At 36.6% G+C, this 14,886-nt stretch overlaps 1 protein-coding gene across 2 annotated transcripts in view; it reads left to right on the top strand.

Moving 5' to 3' along the window:
- Positions 1 to 1,801: 1,801 nt before the first annotated feature.
- LOC114651704 (C-terminal binding protein 1) overlaps positions 1,802 to 14,886 on the top strand; it is a 396,852-nt gene continuing 383,767 nt past the window's right edge. Inside the window, exon 1 of one of the 2 annotated variants that reach the window (XM_028801589.2) lies at positions 1,802 to 1,904. The gene's annotated coding sequence lies outside the window, so the exon portion shown is untranslated. Of the gene's footprint in view, positions 1,905 to 2,345; positions 2,455 to 14,886 lie in introns of those variants that run through there. The other variant, XM_051928629.1, reaches the window with a different exon arrangement.

Genomic DNA, 14,886 nt, shown 5'->3' with positions numbered 1-14,886 from the left:
AAAGGTATGTATAATATTTAAAAATACATGTTTTTAGCCCTGCTGGACAAATCTTCATGAAGAGTTTCAGTGTGTGAACGCCACAATGCAGACATAACAAATACTTCAGTGAAGGAAGAAATCTCCACAGCGAAAACAAAAATGTATTAACTGACTTTGGATTGTGTTATTAAAAAAAGTTTCAAAGGATCTTATAACTATTCTGAGTGTGAAATTTTCAATAATACTGTAGCAACCTCAACGTAACAGGTTCGAAAAGGAAGACACAGCAGTACAAAAAAGTGTCTGCAGTTTACATGCAACAGCCTAAGAAGTATAAATGAATGTAAAACAAAAACAAATGAAACTGATGTAGAACTATTTACAAGTATCTATAAACCTCATTGTTATGGCCCTGAGACACGCCGTGAAAGACTCCACCCTACCCCTATGCTCGTCCCTTCTCCCTATATCTCACACCTTCCCGTCGTCCCCCGAACCGCCCTGAAATCCCCGCCTCCATTTCCAGCCCCTCTGTTCGGGGTACTACCCCTTTTCTTCCTTTTAGTGTCAATCATATCTTCGACTGCAGTCCACCGCGCAGCTCTGCGCCCTCCCCACTGGACTGAACAGTTCATTTTCTTTAAGGCTTCACCCCGGCCGGGATGCTACAATACTTTTTCACCGTTTGAATATCTTGCTTAAGAACTATCCTAAGGTTTATTAATTTATCTGGTTGGTCGAATTTGGTTTCGCGGGGTAAAGAGTCAACTTTACTAGTATCAGAAGTAAGGTGTAAATCAACCCTGGGTAGGATTGATAGCACACCCACGCTCACTTATACTGAAAGTGTTGTTTACTGTTTACAAAAGGGTGCACGTTAAAATTATACGGTAAAATCCACAAAAGAAGTAAATATATTTTGCAATAAAACGAACATTTTAATTTTGTGAACTTGGTTGTTTCTCGTATATTTTTTAAAATGTCTAAGTGGTTGCAACCCAGTAATAACCAATATACGGTATAAAAACATATTAGTTGTACTGTTTTTCTTATTGACACGCATCCTCGAAGGGTCGTGTACTACGCCGTTACTTACTATTCGCCTCATCTTATTTAAGGCTTTTTTAAATTTTTCAATGGTAAATTTTCCAAATGTGTAATTTGAAGCAGAACACCAGCACTCAGTATACAGTACTGCATTTCAAATACTGTACATTCAAATTATTTATAGGAAAAAAAGCAAAACGTATTACTTTGGAAGAAAACTCATTTAATTAACACCGTCGAAGTGCACATGTATTTTTCATCATTGATAATTAATTGCTGATGACCTCTCTAAACTGTCAGAAAGGATGTGAATGGTGTTTCTAATGTAATGCGAATTATACCATGTCATGATTATATATATATATGTAATATATATAATAATATAATATATATATATAATACTATAATTAATATATATATATATATATATATATATATGTATATATATATATATATATATATATATATATATATTCAAAGAATTCACTTCCTCTGTTTTGTCGTTGTCCTCTACATGCCTTACCTTTTTATGCACTCGACGCGGTCGTTAGGTTATTTTTGAACAGAACACCCCCTCAGCTTCCCTGTCGCTTACACCGCCGCGTTCTGATTCCCACCCAGCTGGCGTGTTTTTTTTTTTTTTTTGTTTTTTTTTTGTTTCTATCCTTGACCCCGCCTCCGGCAGTATTGTCTGGCTGACTACGAAATGAGGTAAGAGTTCATTGGATATTATACTTATGTGCTTTGTTCTTATTGGCCATTTTACCTTCGTTCTACTCGCTGATTGGTCGCTTCTCCTCCCATCTTACTGTTGCATATTTTCCACAAGCACTTGGTATATTGTTGTAGCCCGAAGAGAAAGGTGGAGATGCAAGGTTTGTATTTTACTTCTCTGATTAATTTCTATTTTTTAAATAAATGGCGAATGGGGTAATAGTGATTTCGATCTGTTAAAAACGTGGTGAATGACGAGCAATTCTTCACTTTCTCACGGGCGCGGCGCCGGCAGTAGCAGGTAGAAAAAGCTGTGTGGTGTGGCAGCCTGTCCGGAGTAGCGCCAGCTGGGGCTCGGGGTGGGGCGGCAGCAGCAGCGGTGGATTGGGATAGGAGGGAGGGATGATGCTAGGAGGCGGCTTTGCGTTATCACTCGGTTACACCTCCCTTCGCTAGTCTGCATTGTAGCGTCCTTTGCTTATTGTATTTATTTTTGTTTATTTTTGCAAATGGCAAAGCAAATCGGTTTGGAGTAGATGAGATGCTTTTAAAGGTTACGCCATTTAAAAATTTAAGACTCCATTGATTGTGTGTCGGCTTCCAGTTTTGTAGATACACCTCTCGAACTGCATCTTTGCCCAGTTACACGAGGTGCCGCGTCAGATGTCATTTGCTTTTTATTTTAGATGCTGTGATACCCGAATTCAAGAGGTAGTGTATACAGTAATAACATTTTTTCATGTGCAGCAGTTGTACCTCCTTATATTCAGGTCCCGTGCCCAAACGTATTGCGGTAACGCGCTTTTGTGTTTTTAAAATACCTTGTGCATATATATATATATATATATATATATAACGAAAAGCTTTCAATCCATTTCATACCCTTGACAAGTTAGAAATGAATGTGTGATTGAGTCAAGGTGGTTTTCTTTAAGTGTCCTTCTACCTTTTTGTTCAGAACTTAAAAATAAGGTGGGAAGCCACTTGCTTTTGAAGAGAGAATTTTTGTGATCTCTCCTGTACTTCTATGGTTAGCGAAGAGCATGGCGCCAGGTGGCATCACACAACTTGATTGCTTGACGCAGTATTGTCATTGCCTCGCTGACCCAAGTTTATTCAAGGAGCGTATTTGATACGTCGCTTAGGTGCATTTATCAAGCAAACATTACACAAACATTGAAGAGTGTATGTGCGTGTGTCTGTGTGTCTCGGTGTTGTCAGGATATGCTACAGCATCTTGGGTTCAGAACATAAATTACTGAATGTGGGCAGACTATTGACAATAATTCTTACCCCCAGACTTTTTTTAATTTGCTGGCGTGGTATCGAATATATTAAGTATTTTCCTTGGTTTTCTTTTGAGAGTTAATTATGCCAGGGAACCTATTATCTGGATCAGTGTTTTGTTAAACTTTTTGGGACTCCGGAGCCAATTTAAAAAAAAAATAAAAAAAAAATTCTGAATTTTGAAAAGATCTGATTTATGAAAATAAAAAAAAAAAATTACAAAATGAAAGATATGTGAAAAGTATTTTAATCAAGAAAATTTGTATGTATATACATGTTTGTTAAAATGATGCTTTAATTAAACTTTCATTTTTCAGATATGAGTTGTAAATGAAATGATGTACTGGCATTGTATGACACAAATCAGTAGTTGGTTTGAGGTTTGTTAAAGATTGTCTTAATGAATATGTCGTATTTAGCCTATTTTGTTTCAGTGAACCTCAACAGTTCATTTTCACATAGGCATGTAGGAGCAGAGAAGAATAGTATCATAAATGCTTACTCACTGGATCCAGAATCCACAAACAAATTTCTGTTGAGTCCTGACTTTTAGGAATGTAGTCTTTAAATTTAACTAAAGACATTTTGTTGATGTTTACTCACAATACATTTTAAGTTAGTTAGCATTGTTATCTTCATTTCTCTTTTCTGCCTCATTCATTTGGTCAGTTATGTTTTGAAGTTATCAAAGAAGTTGTCTTCAATTCTTTGTATCCAAAGTTTAATTTTCTTTCTTGATTGTTCTATTTTAACTGCCAAATAGTATTTGTTTTCTGAAGTGAGGAGATAAACTTTTTCAAAAGCAGAAGAATGTCTACAAGGTACCATAACTTAATGTTTCAATCTGTATTTTTAAAGAACTGCACAAGGTCAGGGTTTTTGTTTGATATGAATATAATTATTTTTTCTCTCAGATCAGCAGAAAGTCATTTTAAAAATCTAACCTTGTGAAAAACCAGCAAACATCCACATGTAATAGAATAGTAAAAAAAGAAAGAAATCTAAGTTGAGTTGTTTACTTGTAATGGTTAAAAAATAGCTGTAGTAATATTAATACGTTCAGTTAAGTTAACGCACATGGCTAAATGTGCTGTGGCAAATATAACACTGCATGTATCAAACAATAGAGACTCTTGGTAACTCTCTTGACCAACCGCAAAACCTCTGCTTTATGGTTTGGTTGAGCTATTTGCATCCATTTCAGCCTAGTTGTTGATTGTTGCCAATTTTTCCAGCACCTATAGCTAATCCAAGACAATATGGCACACTGAAACGCTGTAAGGTTTTGTGGAACCTTAGGGTTCCCCAGACCACAGTTTAAGAGTATAAATGATTGCTTGCAGCGGAAAGAGGAATGGGGGGTATAGGTGGGGATGAGGAATTGCACCAGGCAGTTCCTTTCTGGCAATATAAGATAAGCTGCTTTGTCAGGAAAATTCAGTAGTATCCTAGCAAATACATAGTAAATCTATTTTTGGTCAAAATGTGTCTTCTTTTATTCATGCATTGCCAAGAAATCATTTTCAGTATAAAATATTTCCAGGGGGCGGCACGGTGGCGCAGTGGGTAGCGCTGCTGCCTCAACAACAACAACAACATTTATTTATATAGCACATTTTCATACAAAAAGTAGCTCAAAGTGCTTTGCATAATGAAAAGAAGAAAAATAAAAGACATAATAAGAAATTAAAATAAGACAACATTAGTTAACATAGAAAGGAGTAAGGTCCGATGGCCAGGGTGGACAGAAAAAACAAAAAAAAAACTCCAGAAGGCTGGAGAAAAAAATAAAATCTGCAGGGGTTCCAGGCCACGAGACTGCCCAGGACACCGGAAAAGGAAACAGAAGAGAGAGTAGGGGTTAGTACAGATTTTGAATGAATAGTTATTATAATGAATTGGATATACAGAGTATCAGGATTAAATTACAGTGAAGTTATGAGAAGGCCATGTTAAAATAATGTGTTTTTAGTAGGTTTTTAAAGTGCTCCACTGTATTAGCCTGGCGAATTCCTACTGGCAGGCTATTCCAGATTTTAGGTGCATAACAGCAGAAGGCCGCCTCACCACTTCTTTTAAGTTTTGCTCTTGGAATTCTAAGGAGACACTCAGTTGAGGATCTGAGGTTACAATTTGGAATATAAGGTGTCAGACATTCCGATATATAAGCCGGGGCGAGATTATTTAAAGCTTTATAAACCATAAACAGAATTTTAAAGGCAATTCTGAATGACACAGGTAACCAGTGTAGTGACATCAAAACTGGAGAAATGTGTTCGGATTTTCTTTTCCTGGTAAGGATTCTAGCAGCTGCATTCTGCACTAATTGCAAATGATTGATGTCTTTTTTGGGTAGTCCTGAGAGGAGTGCGTTACAGTAATCTAGCCGACTGAAAACAAACGCATGAACTAATTTCTCTGCATCTTTCGATGATATAAGAGGTCTAACTTTTGCTATGTTTCTTAGGTGAAAATATGCTGTCCTAGTGATCTGATTAATATGCGATTTAAAATTCAGATTACAATCAACGGTTACCCCTAAGCTTTTTACCTCCGATTTGACTTTTAATCCTAATGCATCCAGTTTATTTCTAATAGCCTCATTGTATCCATTATTGCCAATCACTAAGATTTCGGTTTTTTCTTTATTTAATTTGAGAAAGTTACTATTCATCCATTTTGAGATACAGGTTAGACATTGTGTTAGCGAATCAAGAGATTTGGGGTCATCAGGTGCTACTGATAAATACAGCTGTGTGTCATCAGCATAGCTGTGGTAGCTCACGTTGTGCCCTGAGATAATCTGACCTAATGGAAGCATGTAGATTGAGAAGAGCAGCGGACCCAGGATAGAGCTTTGTGGAACACCATATAGAATATCATGTGTCTTTGAGTTGTAATTACCACAACTAACATAGAATTTTCTCTCTGCCAGGTAGGATTCAAACCAATTTAAGACACTGCCAGAGAGGCCCACCCATTGACTAAGGCGATTCTTAAGAATATTATGATCAATGGTGTCAAATGTGGCACTCAGATCTAAGAGGATGAGAACAGATAAATGGCCTCTGTCTGCATTTACCTGCAAGTCATTTACTACTTTAACGAGTGCAGTTTCTGTGCTGTGATTTGTTCTAAAACCTGACTGAAATTTATCAAGAATAGCATGTTTATTGAGGTGCTCATTTAACTGTATAATGACTGCCTTCTCTAGAATTTTACTTAAGAAAGGCAGGTTAGAGATGGGTCTATAATTTTCAAGAGCAGAGGGATCGAAATTATTTTTCTTAAGTAGGGGTTTAACTACCGCAGTCTTAAGACAGTCTGAGAAGACCCCCGTATCTAATGACGAATTTACTATGTCAAGAACATTATCAATAAGCACGCCCGATATTTCTTTGAAAAAATTAGTTGGTATTGGGTCAAGGGCACAGGTGGAGGGTTTCATTTGAGAAATTATTTTATGTAAATCAGGTAAATCTATCCTAGTGAAAGACTAGGGAAGATATACTATGTTATTTCTAATATCATTAATTTTTTGATTGAAAAATACAGCGATAGCCTCACAGGTTTTACTGGAAGTACTTAGGAGGCATTCCTTTGAGTTACCTGGGTTTAACAGTCTCGCAGTTGGGAGACCTGGGGACCTGGGTTCGCTTCCCGGGTCCTCCCTGCGTGGAGTTTGCATGTTCGCCCCGTGTCTGCGTGGGTTTCCTCCGAGCGCTCCGGTTTCCTCCCACAGTCCAAAGACATGCAGGTTAGGTGGATTGGTGGTTCTAAATTGGCCCTAGTGTGTGCTTGGTGTGTGGGTGTGTTTGTGTGTGTCGTGCGGTGGGTTGGCACCCTGCCCGGGATTGGTTCCTGCCTTGTGCCCTGTGTTGGCTGGGATTGGCTCCAGCAGACCCCCGTGACCCTGTGTTCGGATTCAGTGGGTTGGAAAATTGATGGAATATTTCCAGGGTATATTATAAACCCCCTAAAAGGATGACAACAGTTTCAAGGTTATAAGAGACAATGAATGGATTGTCTTCCATGTTGAAATAAAGAAATAGGTGACGAATATTTTCCTAAAAAAATCCTGTGGTGTTCTGTCTTTCTTAAACACCCAATCATAACCTGAATATATCAAACAAAATAGTTAATTTTCCAATTAATTTTAATTACATTGAATTGAGACTATCTTGTGTGTCATTTGGAAAAATACTATGCACTTCTTTAGCTTCAGCAGTAGAATGACCGTTATCGTAGAACAATATTATGGTATTTTGTAAATGTGGAAAAATGCAGGAATTCTTCATGAATTATTGATATTTAATGGCAATATATTGTACATCAGATAACATTACAACAAAAGGTGCTACTTATGCATTTTCATCTTAAATCTTTTTTGTAGAAAAGAAAAGGACATTGTTTTATAGTTGTTTAATGCACACAGCACCATTAAGGTTTTCATTGAATTTTCACAGCAATTATAGCATAGAGAAATCCCCCGAGATCAAAATTTGAATTTGCCTACAAGTGAACTAAGTTCAGTCTTCATATGTGGAGAAAGTCCTAAGTCATAGATTATATGTGGAGTTATAGGATGATCCTACAGTCATGATTACCATTGATTAATATTGTGGGTAAATGATCATGTGTTGCTTTGAATGGTATTTTTATGTGCTTGGTAAAATTGCCTGTTATGGTACTTATCATTTAAGTTGGTGTATAAATTAAAAGTGTTTAAAGTCTTTAGTTAGAAGTTTTATAGTGTGTATGTTTTGCTATTATATTTTAAAACCTGTTAGGTTTGGGAGGTGACATTTTGTCTTCATTTCATATATTGTCATATATTGAAAAAGTATTTGCTGTCTTCCTGAATACCTCTTTTATTTCAAGTTTTTAATATTAAATAGTTTCAGGACTGCTGTCAAAATGTAACAGATTAAGTGCACATGAGTGAATATTTATATGTATATGCTTGTATAAACAAGTCATTTATTGAATAGTCTGTTATCTAGCACATAGCATAATGTGAGAATGTTTGTTTGACTTCTTATACTTAATAACTGGTTGTGCCCAATTTAAGTGTAATGACTGCAGCCAAACATTCCCAAAGTCCTGGTTTGACAATTTTAATGTGATTTTAAAGACATGCTTTCAGATTCAGGGCTCTTTCCCACAGCTATGATAATACTTAAGAGGTACAGCATAGTTATATGATATACACATAGCAGCACATAGATAAGATTTGGGAGTTAACAGCTGGATTGGTAACATTTTACAATGAAAAGTATCTACATTTTAGATACCTGGCTAACAAGGTACTTCAGACTGACACTATCAATGGAAAAACTATAGTCAGAACTAGTGCTGGGCGGTATACCGGTTCATACCGAAAACCGTTTTTTATTTTTTTTATGATATGGATTTTTGTTATACTGCAACACCGGTTTAAATTGCCTAAACGACGTTCGGAAGGTGGCGCAGCGGGAAACTATTCTAGTGGGGACCTTTTTCACTGCTACACCACTAAACACAGATTTGTTGCACTAGGGCTCTTTTTCACTGCTACACCACCAAATAGTGGGCGGTAGCATAGGTATGCCTTGCAGTGAAAATGGACAGAGAGCCGAAAAAAACCAGTCACGTCTGTCGCCTGGAGATGCTTTAGTTTTAAAAGGTCAGATGTGTAAATACTGTTTCTATACTACTGGATAATACAGTAATCCCTCCTCCATCGCGGGGGTTGCGTTCCAGACCCCCCGCGAAAGGTGAAAATCCGCGAAGTAGAAACCATATGTTTATATGGTTATTTTTATATTGTCATGCTTGGGTCACAGATTTGCACAGAAACACAGGAGGTTGTAGAGAGACAGGAACGTTATTCAAACACTGCAAACAAACATTTGTCTCTTTTTCAAAAGTATAAACTGTGCTCCATGACAAGACAGAGATGACAGTTCCATCTCACAATTAAAAGAATGCAAACATATCTTCCTCTTCAAAGGAGTGCGCGTCAGAGAGAGAGAGAGAGAGAGAAAAAAAAAAGCAAACAGTCAAAAATCAATAGGGCTGTTTGGCTTTTAAGTATGCGAAGCACCGCCGGACAAAGTAGCTGCGAGGAAGGGAGCAAGCATTTTTCAGCATTTTTTAGAGGAGCGTCAGTATCCTCTAGGCCAGTATGCGAACAGCCCCTCTGCTCACACCCACTCCGTCAGGATCAGAGAATGTCAGAGCGAGAGAGAGAGAGGAAAGCAAGCAATCAAAAATCAATACGTGCTGTTTGATCTTTTAAGTACGCAAAGCACCATGCGGGAAGCATATCGCTTGCAAAGCAGCCACGTGTAAGCCCAGCAAAGAAGGGAGCACTGTGAAGGTAATCTTTCAGCGTTTTCTGAGGAGCGGCCGTGTCCTCTAGGGGTGCGAACAGCCCCCGTGCTCACAATATATTTGAGGAGTTTTATTTAATACATAATACGCGCTGTGGTTGGGTAGCTTCTCAGCCATCTGCCAATAGCGTCCCTTGTATGAAATCAACTGGGCAAACCAACTGAGGAAGCGTGTATCAGAAATTAAAAGACTCATTGTCCGCAGAAATCTGCGAACCAGCAAAAAATCCGCGATATATATTTAAATATGCTTACATATAAAATCCGCGATAGAGTGAAACCGCGAAAGTCGAAGCGCGATATAGCGAGGGATTACTGTACTGCAAGCCAAGTTGTACTTGTTTTATTTGTTTTCAATACAGTGTAATGTACCTGGGTACTGTGTAATAGTGTGACAACATTTTGACTTTATTCTCGACATTTCCACTTTAATCTTGACGCTTATGACGAGAATATATTCTTTTGACTTCATTCTCGTAATTTGTCATTAAAGTAGAACATCATAAAATGAATATTTAATTTACTAGATTTTCTCAAACCCCGTCATAAGTTATATAGCACATTAAATGCTTTGTGTTAAGTGATTCGTTCAGAGATAATAAAACATGTATAACATGTATAACGAAGATATTTTTAAAGTTCTGAACACTCTGTGGGCTAAGTTTATAACTAGTTTTAATTTCACAAAGACGTTTATCGTGTGGTGATTGGTTATGTGGTTATGTGGTGAAAGAAAAAGGAAGGATAGGAACTGGGGTTTTGGTAGCCTACGTCTGATAGAGACAGCATGCATACAATAAAGATAGCCCGCTCAGAAGACCATGCATTGAATTCTGTGTTCGTGTCTCCGACCAGCAGATCACAAACCCAACATTTACACAATATTTAAGTTAAACCTGTGCGATAGCTATTCATACATCCAGTTTTTTGGAGCCTCGTCACACCTGCCATAAAGTTCTCTACACTGAACATACACCTGGGGACCCCTTACTGCGAGGGAGCAGCACTACCACCTCACTACCGTGCATGTGTAATACCTGCTTTAATGCATTTCATCATGAGAATGATATCAAGTATTTATCTTAGCATTCTAAAGTTTCAGAAAGCAGGAATATCATGAAGTGAATGGATTCTGTATGGTGATCGCTGTCTTCTGTTAGTTCGGAGGAAGTCAGTTTAAGAAGCGTAGTGATTAACCACTGAGTCGGGGAATGTAACACAAAGCATTTAATGTGCTGCATTAATTTATGACGGGGTAAATTAAGTAATTGATTAAACATTGATTTTAGGAAGAAGTTTAGTTTACGACATTCTACTTTAATTATGAAGTAAACTATGAGAATAAAGTGGAAATGTCGACTTTAATCTCAACATAAACGGCGAGAATAAAGTGGAAATGTTGACTTTGTTCTCGACATATAGTTTGTTTTTTTCTTCCCAGTATAGCTTAGCTTGAAGCAAGGTCCATATTAATGCAGTTTGCCTAAATGATGGTTCAGCTGGTAAAGATGTCATCACCAAGTTGCACTTGTTGTATTTTATTTTAATTTGGTGAATACTGTGTAATGCATCTGGGCTTGAAGTCTTGAAGTAATAGTGCAACTATCAGTAATAATACTATTATTTATTTTATTGTTATTATTTATTAGTTTAAATATTATGCAGTTTAATGATGATAAAGTTGTTTAAAAAGTCACTTTAATGTGTCAGTGGACAGAGATTGTTAACATTAACAGAAAGTGTAGTTGGTTTACAAAAAATATTTATTTATTCCTTTTCTAAGACATATTCGGTGCAATACAATTTTTGACAAGCACTTCTGGATATTTTACTAAGTCTAAATGCCTCTTTGTATGGTTGAAAATATGTTGTCAAAATTATAGTTTGTTTTTGCAAAATTTGTTCAATAAATAGGTTCCATATTTTGACTGCATCTGTCCTGCAATGTGATACCTTCTCAATTAGTGCCACCCCCTTGAAAACTATCACTTTATGGGGTAATGCAAAACTGTATTAATACTTGTGTGCACATTAAAATGTTTTTTTTTTGTACAATGTACAATACTCTTGACAGTGGAATAGGTTATTCTTAGCCAGTAATTGCAGTGGAAAATGTGGTTAACATCCACTCATGCATGGGGAAAAAAATACCGTTGAATACCGTTGAATACCGTGAAACTGGGATAATTTAGAAAAATACCGTGATATAGAATTTTGGTCCTACCGCCCACCCCTAGTCAGAACAAACAGTTAAGTATGCATAAGAACCAATGGTAGTTTGCTAAGTGTCATGTGTACTTCATATTACTGTGACAACTTGTATACAGATTTTTACCTGATTATGAGACTAGTAAGATATTTCTGAACCCCCCCCTTAATTCATTTCAGGGTTGTAATAGCCAGTGATGATTCCAGCAAAATAATGAACCATTTTTGGCAACATTTTGTAATGATTTTCTAATTATTTTATTTGACAAAAGTAAAATCATGTCCATTGTCCTTTAAAACAAAAAAAAAAAGCATATCAATGGACTGATGTGTTGTACATCATTAAATGGAGATTTTGTTTATAATTGACATCTCTTGTTGGGAAGTTGTCCTGAACAGCTTGTCAGAGGATAAATGACTTAGAGCGCATATTAACACAGTTCTATCCAGTTGAATTGTAACTTGGGCTCTCACTCTTATCTCAGTTTTGTTGCTTAAGAAGTGTTTAAGCCAGAACACAGATTTCAATGAAAGCCGAGATCAGACAGCCACATATCATCTGTTATTAATATTTTAGAAAATGTAACCCTTCAGGCATCGTCTCCTTTGCTAATTTGTTAGTTTTTTCTTTTCTTTGAGCAATACTGTTTTTGTTATGATTCCTATTCTACTCTTGAAAATTACTTCCTAAGATTGCTTCCTTCTCTTGTTACTTTTACATTGAGTTTTCAAGCTGAAGAGAATTCACTTGATTATTTGCTTGATGTTGATTAATAATCAAAAGGAATCTGAATTAGGAGTACTTTCTTTATTAAATACTGTATTATGTTGTGCCATTTTAATTATCTAAATTGCTGTTTGTTCTGCATAATATCATGTAAATTGCCCCCTCTGAAAAAAAGTTTTTGGTTGAAGTTTTTGAGTCATAAAAAAGTCTTATGAGTTAGCATCTCAGTATAAAAAGACCATCATCTGACAACATCATTTTGTCATGCTTCTTCTGTATTTAACTTTATTGGTCTCTTGTCTTTTTGATGGTTGGCATAATTGTTAGAGTTGCTGTCTCATGGATGCAGCATTCTTGATTATAATCCTAAACCTAGTCACTGTCTGTGTGGAGTTTGCATTTTCTGTGTGGATATTCGTTTAGGTACTCTGGTTTCATCTCATAAATTGAGTAGCTTGCAATTCTGTATTGGCCCTGGGTGAATGTAGGTGGAAATGTTTTCAGTAATTCTCTGGAGTCACTTCCTAGGTTGATTCCTGCTTTGCACTCAGTGTTGCCAGGAAAGACTCCAGCCCCCCTGCAGCCTTGAATTGGATTAGGCTGGGTTGAAAATGTTATGTTACAAAATTGACTTTCTTGATAGTATATTTAAATTTGGTATATAAGAAGCCTTTTAAATGTTTGCAAAATTGTCCCAAGTCAGATAACATCTTGTACCATTTAACAAGGGTGCAGGGAAACTACATAATTGAAACAAGAAAAGGTAAAGCATGTGAGTAACATAGCCTATTTGCAAAATCAGTTCTCTTCTTTTCAGCTGTGTAACATGAGTGCCCAGAAATTTTAAAGTTGGACACTTTCTTCTCTCTGTCCCCATTCATGTATAATAGGGCAAGATCTTTACCCTGCCTTCTAAAACCAATGATCAGTTCTTTAGTTTCAAGAATGCTGACTGCCAGGTTATTGTTGGAACACAATTCTTTTAGTTTATAGATGAAGAAATACTTGGTTATTACAGAGATAATTTTAGCAGAATGCACCTAAACAACTTTTTGCTATTTACGTGCAGTACTATATAACAGGGGCGGCACGGTGGCGCAGTGGTAGCGCTGCTGCCTCGCAGTTAGGAGACCCGGGTTCGCTTCCCGGGTCCACCCTGCGTGGAGTTTGCATGTTCTCCCCGTGTCTGCGTGGGTTTCCTCCGGGCACTCCGGTTTCCTCCCACGGTCCAAAGACATGCAGGTTAGGTGGATTGGTGCTTCTAAATTGGCCCTAGTGTGTGCTTGGTGTGTGGGTGTGTTTGTGTGTGTCCTGCGGTGGGTTGGCACCCTGCCCGGGATTGGTTCCCTGCCTTGTGCCCTGTGTTGGCTGGGATTGGCTCCAGCGGACTCCCGTGACCCTGTGTTCGGATTCAGCGGGTTGGAAAATGGATGGATGGACTATATAACAGTCTACTGGTGGAATTGCAGGCATTAACGCATTCATGTAAAATATGAAAACAAATATTCAGTTGAGTCTGTGGTATTTCATTTTGAATTTTAGCACCGTGAACATAATGTATCAACAAAATTTTTTAGATTAATTTTAAAGCTGTTATTTTCCTCTGATTCCTGCCACTTGCTCTACCTATTCCGTTTATCGTGATGTCTGAGTTGATTCCAATAGCAACATGTCTGGTTAATTACAAAAATCTTTTTCTCCTCACAAAAGCACTTAGAGGACAGGAAAGTGTTTTATTTTTAATGTAATTTAATTTACATTTAAATATGAGTCTATCTAAATAGCTTTAACCTAATTATTGAACTAAAAACATGCATAACAACATGAATAAATATAAACCAATGTTAGTTGGCACTTAAAATTCATAAAATATGTTTAGTCTAGTTAAGTTGGGGAAAAAAGTAATGAAAATGAATTTGAACAGAATACATGGTTAGCAGAATAAATATAACTTTGCTGAAAATGCAGAGTCAAATATTTTTGTTTTTGAAATACACATTTGTCCCTGTTTAGAAATGTAATACCCATGTATTGTTAAGAGATGTTAGAAATATTTAGCATTTATATGATATTTAATTACTCAGTTATAATTACATTTCTTTATTCATTTAATTTTTTTTTTTAAACCAAATGTCTAAATTCAAATGTTCCTATAATGACAACTTTTGGTCACATTATTGTGTAGCTTTTTCCATAAGCTAGATGATTTTTTTTCCTTTAGAAAAAGTATTTTTTAACATTTGTGCTACATTTCTTTATAAACCAGTTTTATTTTTTTTTGTTATAGAGCACACTGGGTATTAACAACTAGAGTCTTGGGTAGTTATTTTTTATATATTGTCATAGCTATGATTTGCTTAGATTGAAGAGATTGAGATTTAAAATTTTGTATAGTCAACCATATTTGGTAAAAGCTGATATTTTATGTGTCTCATTCAGCCTATTTTTAAAAGTCATCATTTGTTTTCACTTTTAATTCCTTGTCCCCATCGTTTGTGCCAAATGTTCCAACCCTTTGTGTTGGGAAAGAAACTCTTCCTGATTTCC

Source organism: Erpetoichthys calabaricus, chromosome 5 (genome assembly GCF_900747795.2).
Source record: "Erpetoichthys calabaricus chromosome 5, fErpCal1.3, whole genome shotgun sequence".
In the NCBI taxonomy this organism is placed as follows: Eukaryota; Metazoa; Chordata; class Cladistia; order Polypteriformes; family Polypteridae; genus Erpetoichthys; species Erpetoichthys calabaricus.
Note: the sequence above shows the minus strand (reverse complement) of the source record. Positions and strands in the feature narration are given on the sequence as shown.